The sequence below is a fragment of the Pinus tabuliformis genome, chromosome 6 (assembly GCF_031772625.1).
Source record: "Pinus tabuliformis cultivar Carrire ecotype Pingquan chromosome 6, CPIR1, whole genome shotgun sequence".
NCBI classification, from domain to species: domain Eukaryota; kingdom Viridiplantae; phylum Streptophyta; class Pinopsida; order Pinales; family Pinaceae; genus Pinus; species Pinus tabuliformis.
The window spans coordinates 594,103,441-594,114,653 of NC_142292.1; the positions used below are offsets into that span (position 1 = coordinate 594,103,441).

The following is an 11,213-nucleotide window of genomic DNA, read 5'->3' on the forward strand; positions in this document are numbered from 1 at the left end:
CTATTATGACCTATGTTTTTAGGATCATGAGATTGATCCAACATCATATTGGATTGTGGAGACAAAATGATTAAACTTTCCAATATGAGTACCTCACTTGGTTGAATGAAGGTGCTAGCTGTGTGTAGTGTCAAAAACTTAGGGAAGAAAAACACTAAGGCTTAGGAAAATATATCACCACTTGTCCACGAAAAGAAAAAATTTCAATCCCACAATGGCCTCTGGGAGTACATTTCATTGGATGGATATCACACTCTGAGAGATGATTGTCTAATACAATGAGAAGTGTACATATATTGTCACAATGCCCCTCACAGTCAGACCCTATAGTTGTATCCTATAAAATTAATCATAATATACTATTTAATTATAAATTATGACTATCAAATCATTATTAGTTTGAATAATTAGCCTGAAATTGTATTTTTAGTATTTATGTATACATAAAAATATTCGGTAAAAAAGATACTTTTGTGACTATTTAATTTCGAGTGAATCTAAATACATAAGAAATTATGGTGCATCAGTGTTTCTCTAGCAGTTATCCACTCATTTTACCAATTTCTCCCATGTCCTCTACTTCTTTTGGTGAATTCCTCTTTGATGATGTCCAATGCCAATGCAATGGACATTTATCCTTGATTTTTTTTTGAGCCAAAGGGAAGCCAAAGGGAAGCTCCACTAGTAACAACCAAAAATTAGCCTCAAATCTATTATTGGGGGCCAAAATGTACTAATTATATGACAAGCTAAGAGACACTGCATGTTAATCATCTTCCCTTTAGTATTCATTGATAATTTCTTTGCATGATCATGCAATACGAAAGTGTCAAGTAGGGACATTTAACGTTATTCATCCAACAATATCACCTTTGAGAGTGATTAGTATTTAATACTTCCTATTACACACACAGTAGATGACCAGCTTCAAGGATAAAAATATAAACACAACAAACACGAAATTAAAAGAAATACTAGGAAGTCAAATGTGACTAATCTTGAGTCAAGAAAATACCAAGCCCTTTACATTAGTAAGACATTCTTAGGCACTAAAATAGAAAATCCTTCCATTGCATCATTTTCACCTTTTCTTTAATTTCTTTAATTGAGAACATAACTTTCAAAAAAAAAATCATTGAAAAAGGTGTCAAAATCCTAACAAATGCTCGAGTGATTGTCGTATCCATTAAACAGAAAGGCAATCATTTGATATTCTTTTAACTTTCAGAATATATTGAAGAATATCAAACTTTCTCATATGTTTCTCCTAATCAAATTATAATATGTGGGTTCCAATCAACTAATCAATTTCCCTCCAAGGCAGTTAAGAGGTCACTTTGGAGAAGGACTTCTAGAAGCATTGGGATAGTAAAAATGGAATTAAGTAGGAGGAAAATGAAGCACTTTAGTGGGTGCTCCAAAATATTTGAACGAGACTAAAAATGATTTTACACTCCCTCCACACATTTTAAAACAGAAACCATTCAGCTACATCTCATTTATTTTCCACCTTTCTGTAATATGTAATTCTTTGAGGAAGGATAGAGCATTCAGAAATATTGTCATGAAAGATGACTCTAGAAAATAAACAATTTCATGTAGTGAATAAATCTTAACTGGTAGATTTCAGTGATTAAAAACAAAACTTTATTCTTAATCTCATTACAACAAAAATAAATTCAACCCTATCTAGTTGGGATCTAACAAATCGAGAATTTCATGTAGTACAGTAAACATACAAGGCAGATCCCAATTATTTGCAATGACAACTTTAATCTTGATCTTATTACAAGATAGATAAATTCAAGAGTACATACATATTTTGTTAGGCCCCTATACTACTAGTGTAACCCCTTATTGTTATTAGTACAACCCACTTATTATATTGATGTACCCATGTAGTGCCCATATTGTTACCATTGTGCCCCATAGAAGCCCACTATTGTTATTATTGTGCCATTACATTATTATTGTTATGTCGGCTCTGATTATGTTATGACCCCTTAAACTCCTATATATTGAAAGGAGGTCTTTCCATTTGTATCATCCAAGAATTGTTCATTTATGTAATGTAAAGGAGGTTTCCCCCTTGAAGAGGCTGAATTCTAAGGTGTTGATCTATCTTTTCTATCTTTTTGTGAGCTGGTTTCATAACATTTGGTATCAGAGCTTTGGATTCTAGGGTTTCACTGCTCCAAATAGGTCATCGTGGCATTATCGCTATAACTTTGTTTTCTGTAACGTTTCAGAAGCTAAAAGAACAACCCATTTGAGAACACATCGCGCTGAAGCTCGGGTCCAAATTTTAAAGTTTTTCGCACTATATTTGTGGAGATATGATCTTAGGAAGTTGGTCTTTTTGCAGACTCCTAAATTACATTCCAAATAGGTGACCTACGGAAAATCATCATAACCTTCTCTCTAAGCATTGGATTGAAATTTTTTAAGAAGGTACAAAAAGAGGACGGAATGTAGTTTCTTGTATATATTTTTTAGAGCCAAAGGTCAAAACAAGGACACGTGGCACGTCGTACAAGTTCGCTCTACTGAATTAGTCTATAATCAGGTCACTGTGGGAGATTTGGCATAAATCTTCATTGGAGAATCCAATTGGGGTTAGACTGGTGGCATTGGAAAGAGGACATGGAGGGATACTACAGATCGCAATTTCAAAACTTAAAGATCTGAAAGTACAAAGTTACAGTCGTTTCAAGAACGAGCTCCTAAAATCAAGAAAAAGCAAGATGAGGAAGTTTGATGGCAAGGATCCGGTAAATTGGATACTTCAAATAGAGCAATATTTTGATCTACATGGTGTACTATTGTTACAAAAGGTATGTATTACATCTTCATATTTGGAATCGGATCAATTTTTATGGTATGAAGGGCTTTTTTCTTGTAAACAAATTGTTACGTGGTCAATTTTCACGGAGGAAATGATAGCACATTATGAGGATACAAAGAGCAACACCTTCTTTAGAGCAACACCACAACAATTGGAAAGAGTAAAAGGGCTTTGTGACATAGTGGAAAGGAAAATTATGGAAACCAGGAAGCATACCCCTCACAACTATAAATATGGAAGTGTTGTTTCTCCTAGCCTTCCACAACCTACAAGGGTTACACCACAACAATTGGAAGAAAAAAGAGAAAAAGGGCTTTGTTACAATTGTGATAGAAAATGCACTAAAGGTCATAAGTGTGCTGAGAAGAAATTATTTTACATAGAATATGAAGTGGAGGAAGAAAAGGATCAAGAAACATCAAAAGAAGAAGATATACACTAGGATACCACCCTAAAGAAAGAAGAAATGAATCAGACCATATCTTGTAAAGCATTGGCAAGAATTACCACTCCTCAAACTCTCAAGATAGAAGGACATATCAAGAAGAAAAAGGTGCAAGAAGTGAAAGATCACATCGAGAAAGAAGAAATGAATCCAGCCATATCTTGTAATTCATTGGTCGAAATTACCACTCCTCAAACTATCAAGATAGAAGGACATATCAAGAAGAAAAATGTTCAAGAAGTGAAAGATCACATTGAGCATCAAGAAATGAATCCGACCATATCTTGTAAAGGATTGGAAGAAATTACCACTCCTCAAACTCTAGAGATAGAAGGACATATGAAGAAGAAAAAGGTTCAAGCAATGAAAGATCACATCGAGCATCGACAACAAGTTCTCCAAATTTTAAAGGATAATGCCACTTCAGTGCAAAATCAAACGAAACAACAGGTAGATCAACATCATAGTGAAAAATGTTTTGATGTAGGTGATTGGGTATTTTCACTGCTACATCTCAAGCAAGCTATTTATGAGAAGGAAATGTTGGCAATACTACATGCACTTAAAAAATGGCAACCTTACCGAATGGGAAGACTCTTCAAGGATGAGGATGTGGAAGCATTGTTTTGTGCTATTTCTATTATCCAACCAGATTGGATAAACGAAGCAAGGGATGAATGGAAGAGGGACGAAGAAGTATGGCCACTTATTCAAAAGTTGCAAAAGATCCCAATTCAAACAATATTGCCAGAAATTGAAGAGGAAGGAAAAATCATATTGGAACCTGGAGTAGTCATAGAAACAAGAACCTGACAGCTACGAAATCGATCAATTCCAAGGTATCTCATCAAGTGGAAGAACTTACCCGTTGAAGATTCCACATGGGAGGACAAGAATTTTATACAAAAGCATCAAGAACTACCCAAGCGTTGAGGACAACGCTTTTTCAAGGAGAGGGGCATGTTAGGCCCCTATACTACTAGTGTAACCCCTTATTGTTATTAGTATAACCCACTTATTATATTGATGTACCCATGTAGTGCCCATATTGTTACTATTGTGCCCCATAGAAGCCCACTATTGTTATTATTGTGCCCTTACATTATTATTGTTATGTTGGCTCTGATTATGTTATGACCCCTTAAACTACTATATATAGAAAGGAGGTCTTTTCATTTGTATCGTCCAAGAATTGTTCATTTATGTAATGTAAATGAGGTTGCCCCCTCGAAGAGGCTGAATTCTAAGGTGTTGATCTATCTTTTCTATCTTTTTGTGAGCTGGTTTCATAACATATTTCCTTATCTGAGACAAACTTTGAACACATTCTGAGATTTCATAGAAATATAATCATACGATTTACCTGCAGGATAGGAGAAAGATAACTACATATAGCACCCATCGGTGGACAATAGTGTTATTGAGACATCATCTCATGGCATTAGAATCATGTATATATATAGTGTTATAGAGATACATTGCAACACCTATTCAACACTACCTTCAAGCTTCAAATTCATTAACTGATTTACTTTAGTAGTTAATTCTAGTGGGATTTTATTAAATACAACCCGACAAAAGCCCTTTATGGTAGCTATCATTTCCTTCTCTAGATCCACCCCCCTCTGGAAATAGAATAACTGATATTCCCCAATTCTTTAGGTACTTGCTTCATGTTCAGCATGGGGTATTGAGTTCTTCATGTGGAAAAGGTTGCAAATATTAGATGTATAATGGAAACAAGTATGCAATTCAAGGTTGATCCTAAAGTATCTTGGGTGAATTATAAAACACCATCTACTTAAAACATGATATATGGTAGTAGCAAAAACCTACCCAAGGTCCCACTTAAGAATTCAAAATGTTGCAAATAGGAGATGTCTTAAATAGTATCAACTATTTAATTGCATAATCACACTAAAATAGACAAATTTTTAAAATGTTGAAAAGTGTGAAAAAGATGGAGTTGGAATATTATAGTTATGTCAGGGTAGATATAGCTATGTAAAATGTAACTTCTATAGCTACATGAAATGTAACTTCTATATAAAAAAATGGAGTTGGAATATTATAGTTACGTCAGGGTAGATATAGTTATGTGAAATGTAAGTTCTATATAACATTCTAAATATCTTTTTTTCAGTCATTTAAGAGACTAACATTTTTTTATCTTTGGTTAATTACTTAATACTCCACCAAAAATAGAATTGAATTGGTTATTCACCAACCAACAGGAAATGTTAAACCAGTGTGAAAATTCTTATTCATGCCATTGCCATATTTATGATATTTTATTTACATGCGAATTTAAGCTAGTGTAATGTAAATTCTACATATTTGACAATTTAAATGTAAAAAAGTACCTAGATTAAAGTTATACAATTAACATATGCACAATAAGGTACAAGATACAATACAAATGAGTTATAAGTAATATGACGTTTACATGTTATATCAATACAATTTTTTTCTCATCTCGTTAACTCTTACCTTATAGCTGGTGATGGATATAGCCTTTAAAATAATGAGCCATCCTTGTCATATATTAGATTTAATGATGGATATAGCTTTTAAAAGCATCAAACATGTTTTTTATTTTATGCACGGTCAATTTAAACGGAAGTGCTCAAAATTTTATTCAATATTATCTTGTACAACTGGAAATAAAATGATGTGGGGGTGGTGTTTCTAGTGATTTTGAAACTTGTTTTAATTACATAATTTAGCCTATTTAAAATAAACATGGGTGGTGTTTCTAGTGATTTTCAAACTTGTTTTAATTATCTAAATTTAGCTCATTTAAAGTAAATAGTTGCACTAACCATCTTATCTTCAAGTTAGTAACTTTTCTTGAGGGCATCTTCATGACATCCACCAAAATTATGAAATAATAGTAGTATCTTTCACTAAATAGACAATGTTGGCATATAATATTTTATTGTTTTTTTACTCCGTGTCACAAATTTATTTATATTTTATGATTCTTGATTTCGATTTCCATGCTACGACTATATTCATCATGCCTCCTAGGATTTTTAATTGTGCACACATCATATTGCTCACTTCTAGTGGTATAAAAAATAGAGAGTATGCACAATGACTTGTAGTGACATGTGGGTGTCAATTTTAATTAATGATGTGTTTTATTTTTTAACCCATTCCAATCCTACCACAATAAAATTAACAGAGACAAGGACATAGGAAGGACTATCAATAAATGAAATTAGTTACTTTAGAATGCAACTCAAATTATACCTGAATGTAACAATATGTTTTTGCAGTTTCTTGGTCACTGATGAGCATCGAATCACACTATGAAAATTTCCTTGCATTATGAGAGTTTGGTTGCACCTACACTAATCATATGTAATAGTTCCTTGACTTTCCTATAGATATAATTTTAGAAAAAATCCTACTCCTACAATTCTTCCCGATATGGATCATATTTGTCCCCCCTTATTGATAGTTATTTTTCAACGCAGCAAAATAGAACTCTCCAATTGTATCATCACCTTTCCAAGCAATGCTTGAGTGTTTCCAGATGATTGTACAACCAGTCTCTACTTGGTTCCACGAAATCCTTGATTTGTCTCCCTGGCACAAACCTATTTTCATAATAAAATTATAAATCCCACGTCTTCATTCCTCTTCCCTGAAATACCAATTCTTTACAGTGGAATACTTTATCTTTCCTCCCTCGGTGAAATAGAGATCCACTATTATTGCATGGAGATGATTGGTGTAATAAAATGGTGCAGTTCATCCTCTAATTTATGTCCCAAAACTCCTCTTACCTCACAAAACTCCTCTCATCTACAACAATAAGAGTCCTCTCAAATTGCTTGGTCTCCATCTCATTCATCCTGAAATAAGTGTATATTTCAATGCGTGATAAAGTGTGCTTGGGGATTTAACAGAAGGAGTTATCACTAAAAGAAAAATATAATGTGACATAATAGTTATCAGCAAGAGGAACAATCCTGCCTAGCTACTTCCTAACTAGATCAAGAGACTCTTGAATTACCTCTTATAACAAACAAAATATAACCTCATCTGCCTATAGAGTGTACCTATGCATTGTAGCAATGAAAACACTGTCAAAACAACATCTACAAGAACGTTGGTCAATCTATTCTTCCAGTCAAGGGCATGCCCAACTTTTGAAAAGTATCAAGCAGGTTAGGGTCCATATCATCCAGGGTCCTCTTCTTCTTCTACTCTCTCTATTTAGGTTTAGAATAATAGTGAAGGTCTTAGAAATTTATGGGTGGGTAAGAATTATCAGACTGTTTAGGTTCTTCCATTTTTAATCATTGTCTGTAAGCATTGAGTCTAAATTGCAAAAGCCATTCAGGTTCCTTCTTTTTAGCTAAAATTAACCTAATCATTGGAGAGTTGTAAGGTTGAATGGATCTAAGTGTATTCTAATTAAAATATAGTAACATGGTTTAGAACTATAGGCATTGAGATCATAATCTAAGGATGAAACAAAAAATATTTTATGTTCATGATTACAAGAAATTTTAATTTCATGTAACAAAGTTTGAGGAAGGTATAGTATTTGCATCCTACCAGAAAATTTTCTTCCGTCACTTGAGCCCTTTGAATTTGGCCATGGTAGAGTCCATTACGAAAAAAATCAACCACTAAAAAAAGGTGAAATGAAAAAATAAAGTTTCATGCATTATAACCCTGGAAAAGTTAGGGAGGAGCTGATATGTACAATAAGGACATGCAAAATGCTTACCTATCGATTGTCCTTTGATAAATTGTTGGATCTGCATTATCATAATCATTAAACCCTTTGTAGAACAAGGACTTGCAAAATGCTTACTTGTGCATTGTCTGTGGATGAATTGTTGGCTGCAATCAAGATCTACATTATCATAATATTTAAACCCTCAACTCTAGATGAAATTTATGCTTTGATCATATAAACCCTTGAAATTATTTACCCATAAGAAAAAAATTCATCCTTAGTAAAAAGGAAGAACTCTCCAGAGTCCAAATCCATACCCATGTACAAATGGCCAAAATCTCCACCCGCAATGACCTTGTCATTCCTCCATTTAATCGTTGAAGCTCTCCTAAGGTGTTTCCCATGCAAACTACATCTGGGGTTCAAATCCCATGAAATCCATAGATCGCATTGATGGTCTTCCTTCTTTTGTCATTTCCACGCAGATATCAACAAGACAGAGTCCACGCAGATATCAACAAGACAGAGAAAAATGCAGTGCTACAATGTGAAGTTGTAACTTGTGAATATTTTATGCTAAAATGGATATGAAAATGAAAAGAAATATTTATAATGGAAAAAATAAAAGATATATTTATAATATAAAATAAAATATATAAATTTCAATTGGGATAAATGATTTATTTTTAATAATAATTTGTTATTTTTGCATAAGAGGCTAAATTAAAAAGAAGAAAAAGAAGTTAAAAATGATATTGGGATGAGTGTAAACATTTAAATATGGCCTAAATTAATAACAAAAAGTTAAATTAATAAAAATAACAAAATTCAATTTGTTTTATTTTGATTTTGTTATTAACTTGTGAATAGGCTTTGTTACAATACCATGGGTCAATACCATGACTTATCAATACTACAAGTTCCAAAACCATAACTTATTTCAGAACCAAAATCTTTTATAACAATATGACAAGATTCTTAACCATGGATATTCACCCCCACATTACGGTACATCTCTTACAGGACGTATAACACACAGCGGAAATTTGAACTGGAATTTTATTATATGGATGCCATAGATACATATGAGAAATCTCCTTACAGAGATTGACTATCTACGCTTTTACCGGACTTTATACCATCCTCAAGGAACAAGTATCACCGGAGGTTACCTGGCAATAGACAGACTCTGCCTCAGAAATTACAAACAAACTCTCAGATTTTCCTAATGGTTCAACCACTTTAGGTTCTCATCAGTGCCGAGCACACTGATGCGCAGGCTTCCAAACCAGACTCTAAGACTTACTAAACTCTTCGTGGTGCAAGCAGATCAGACACAATTGTCCGCAGATGCAGAGCAGGAAAGGTTTATGACTCTAAACTCAGACTCTCTCCCGACCCGAATGAATCTTACTTCGCAGCTAGCTCTTATTTATAAGCTCGAAGGGAACAAACATTCATGAGTGGGATTTGTACAGACTGATGTATCAAAAGAAAAGTACTCAGACAAATCTGGGCGGATCGCCGAAAGAAAGATTCGGGCATAGGACGATATCGTCCTATGTTATCTCGTCCCTACTCTTTATCAGAGAGCCTGAGGCATGTGGGGACCGAATCTTTAGTACAAACAGTATTTACACAGAGGATATTCATGAGTGAACCCTCGAAAGACTAAAATGACATAAGAGATGAGATTTACAAATCTCAATAATATACAAAGTGGAGATTCCAGAGCGAGGGAATCCACGAAAGCTCGTCCGGCACCATAGTCGGCCAGAAAGACAACACTTAATCCATTGTATAGTATTCTATCTGTGGATGTGTATAATGCTGATATCTGAACCTTTCAATCAGAGAATTATTAAAGTACTGTACTCTTATTTCTTTCTTTGATTCCCACATTTGTGAATTGTTCCTATTAGGTGGTTCCATAAAGTTCATGGGTTGGAAAGGATTTGATGAGATGTCAACTTGATTGTGGAAATCTTCATAATTGGAGCTAGAAGATATCATCCTTGCCTTGTATTGATTTGTGACAAACCATCTGATATGACCGCAGCGTCGGATTGCTTGCAAGAAGGATAAATCATCTATGTCGGCAATGTTTTCAACACTCTTATATACTATCCCATTCATGTGGGATCTTGGTTCACTAAAACCAGGGATTTTAAGCATGTGTAAAGTATACGGCTTTATCACCAAGGCTAAGAGACCATAAATTTTCCACCATTCAATGAACCAATCTGGAGTAGGGTCTTCTTGTTCTAAGGCTTCTGTTGTCATACCTTCAAATATGAATGAAGACTGTATAGAATAGAATAAGTTGGTTGAGCAGTTTTGAAGGTTCATAGCTGTAAAGAAGCATTCCTTTTGTCTGTCAGGATCATAGTCTTCCCGATGAAGAGGATTATCAAACCTTCGGAGTGTAATATGGCAACTTGTCATTTGATCATCATCCTCATCATCTCTTTCGAGAGTATAGTGTATGCTATCAATATATTCCATATATTCTAAAGCTTCCACTGACTCTTGATTCATTTCATCCTGCTTTGTTTCTGTCCAAAGATAAGGAATATCTTCACGATGCCTGATTTCTTTAATTGGATACCAATCTACATCATGGATAAGTAAAGGAATTTCAATCATATAGCTTACCCAACCATTTGGTGTTTCTATTTCAACAATACTCTCTCTTCTCCTGATATAATTGCAATGTAAGCTTAGGATTGAATGTTCAGAGAGAAATTCCCTACTCAACATATCTGCAAAATTGCTCTTATCTCCTTTAACAAATTCAACTTCAAAATTATACTGGCTGAGCTGCATAATCCATCTAACCATAGCAGCGTCTTCAAAATCACATTTATGAATGGAAAATTTTAAGGCTTGGCAGTCTGTTTTAACAGTGAATTTGGTATAGATAACAAAGTCTCTGAATTTTTCTATTCCCAAACAAACTGCTCTAAGTTCTTTCTTCAGGCTTGACCAATTCAATTGATTTTTGGCCCATAATCCAGATGCATATTGACAGATTTCAACCTCACCTTTGCTGCTAGGGTTCTTCTGGCACAAAACTGCTCCCCATCCTTCATAACTGGCATCTGTCATGATTATCTTTTCCCATTCTTCTCTGATAGGAGAGAGAGGCTAAATTTTTCTGACATTTTCTTTTATTTTTCTGACTACCTGAGTGCAATCATTATTCCATGGAATTGGATCCTTCT

General features: G+C 34.1%; 1 pseudogene; it reads right to left on the reverse strand.

Annotated features, from left to right (window-relative positions):
• Window positions 1–6,539: 6,539 nt before the first annotated feature.
• On the reverse strand, window positions 6,540–7,678 carry LOC149259970 (iron-sulfur cluster assembly SufBD family protein ABCI8, chloroplastic pseudogene; annotated as a pseudogene).
• Between the last annotated feature and the right edge of the window lie 3,535 nt (window positions 7,679–11,213).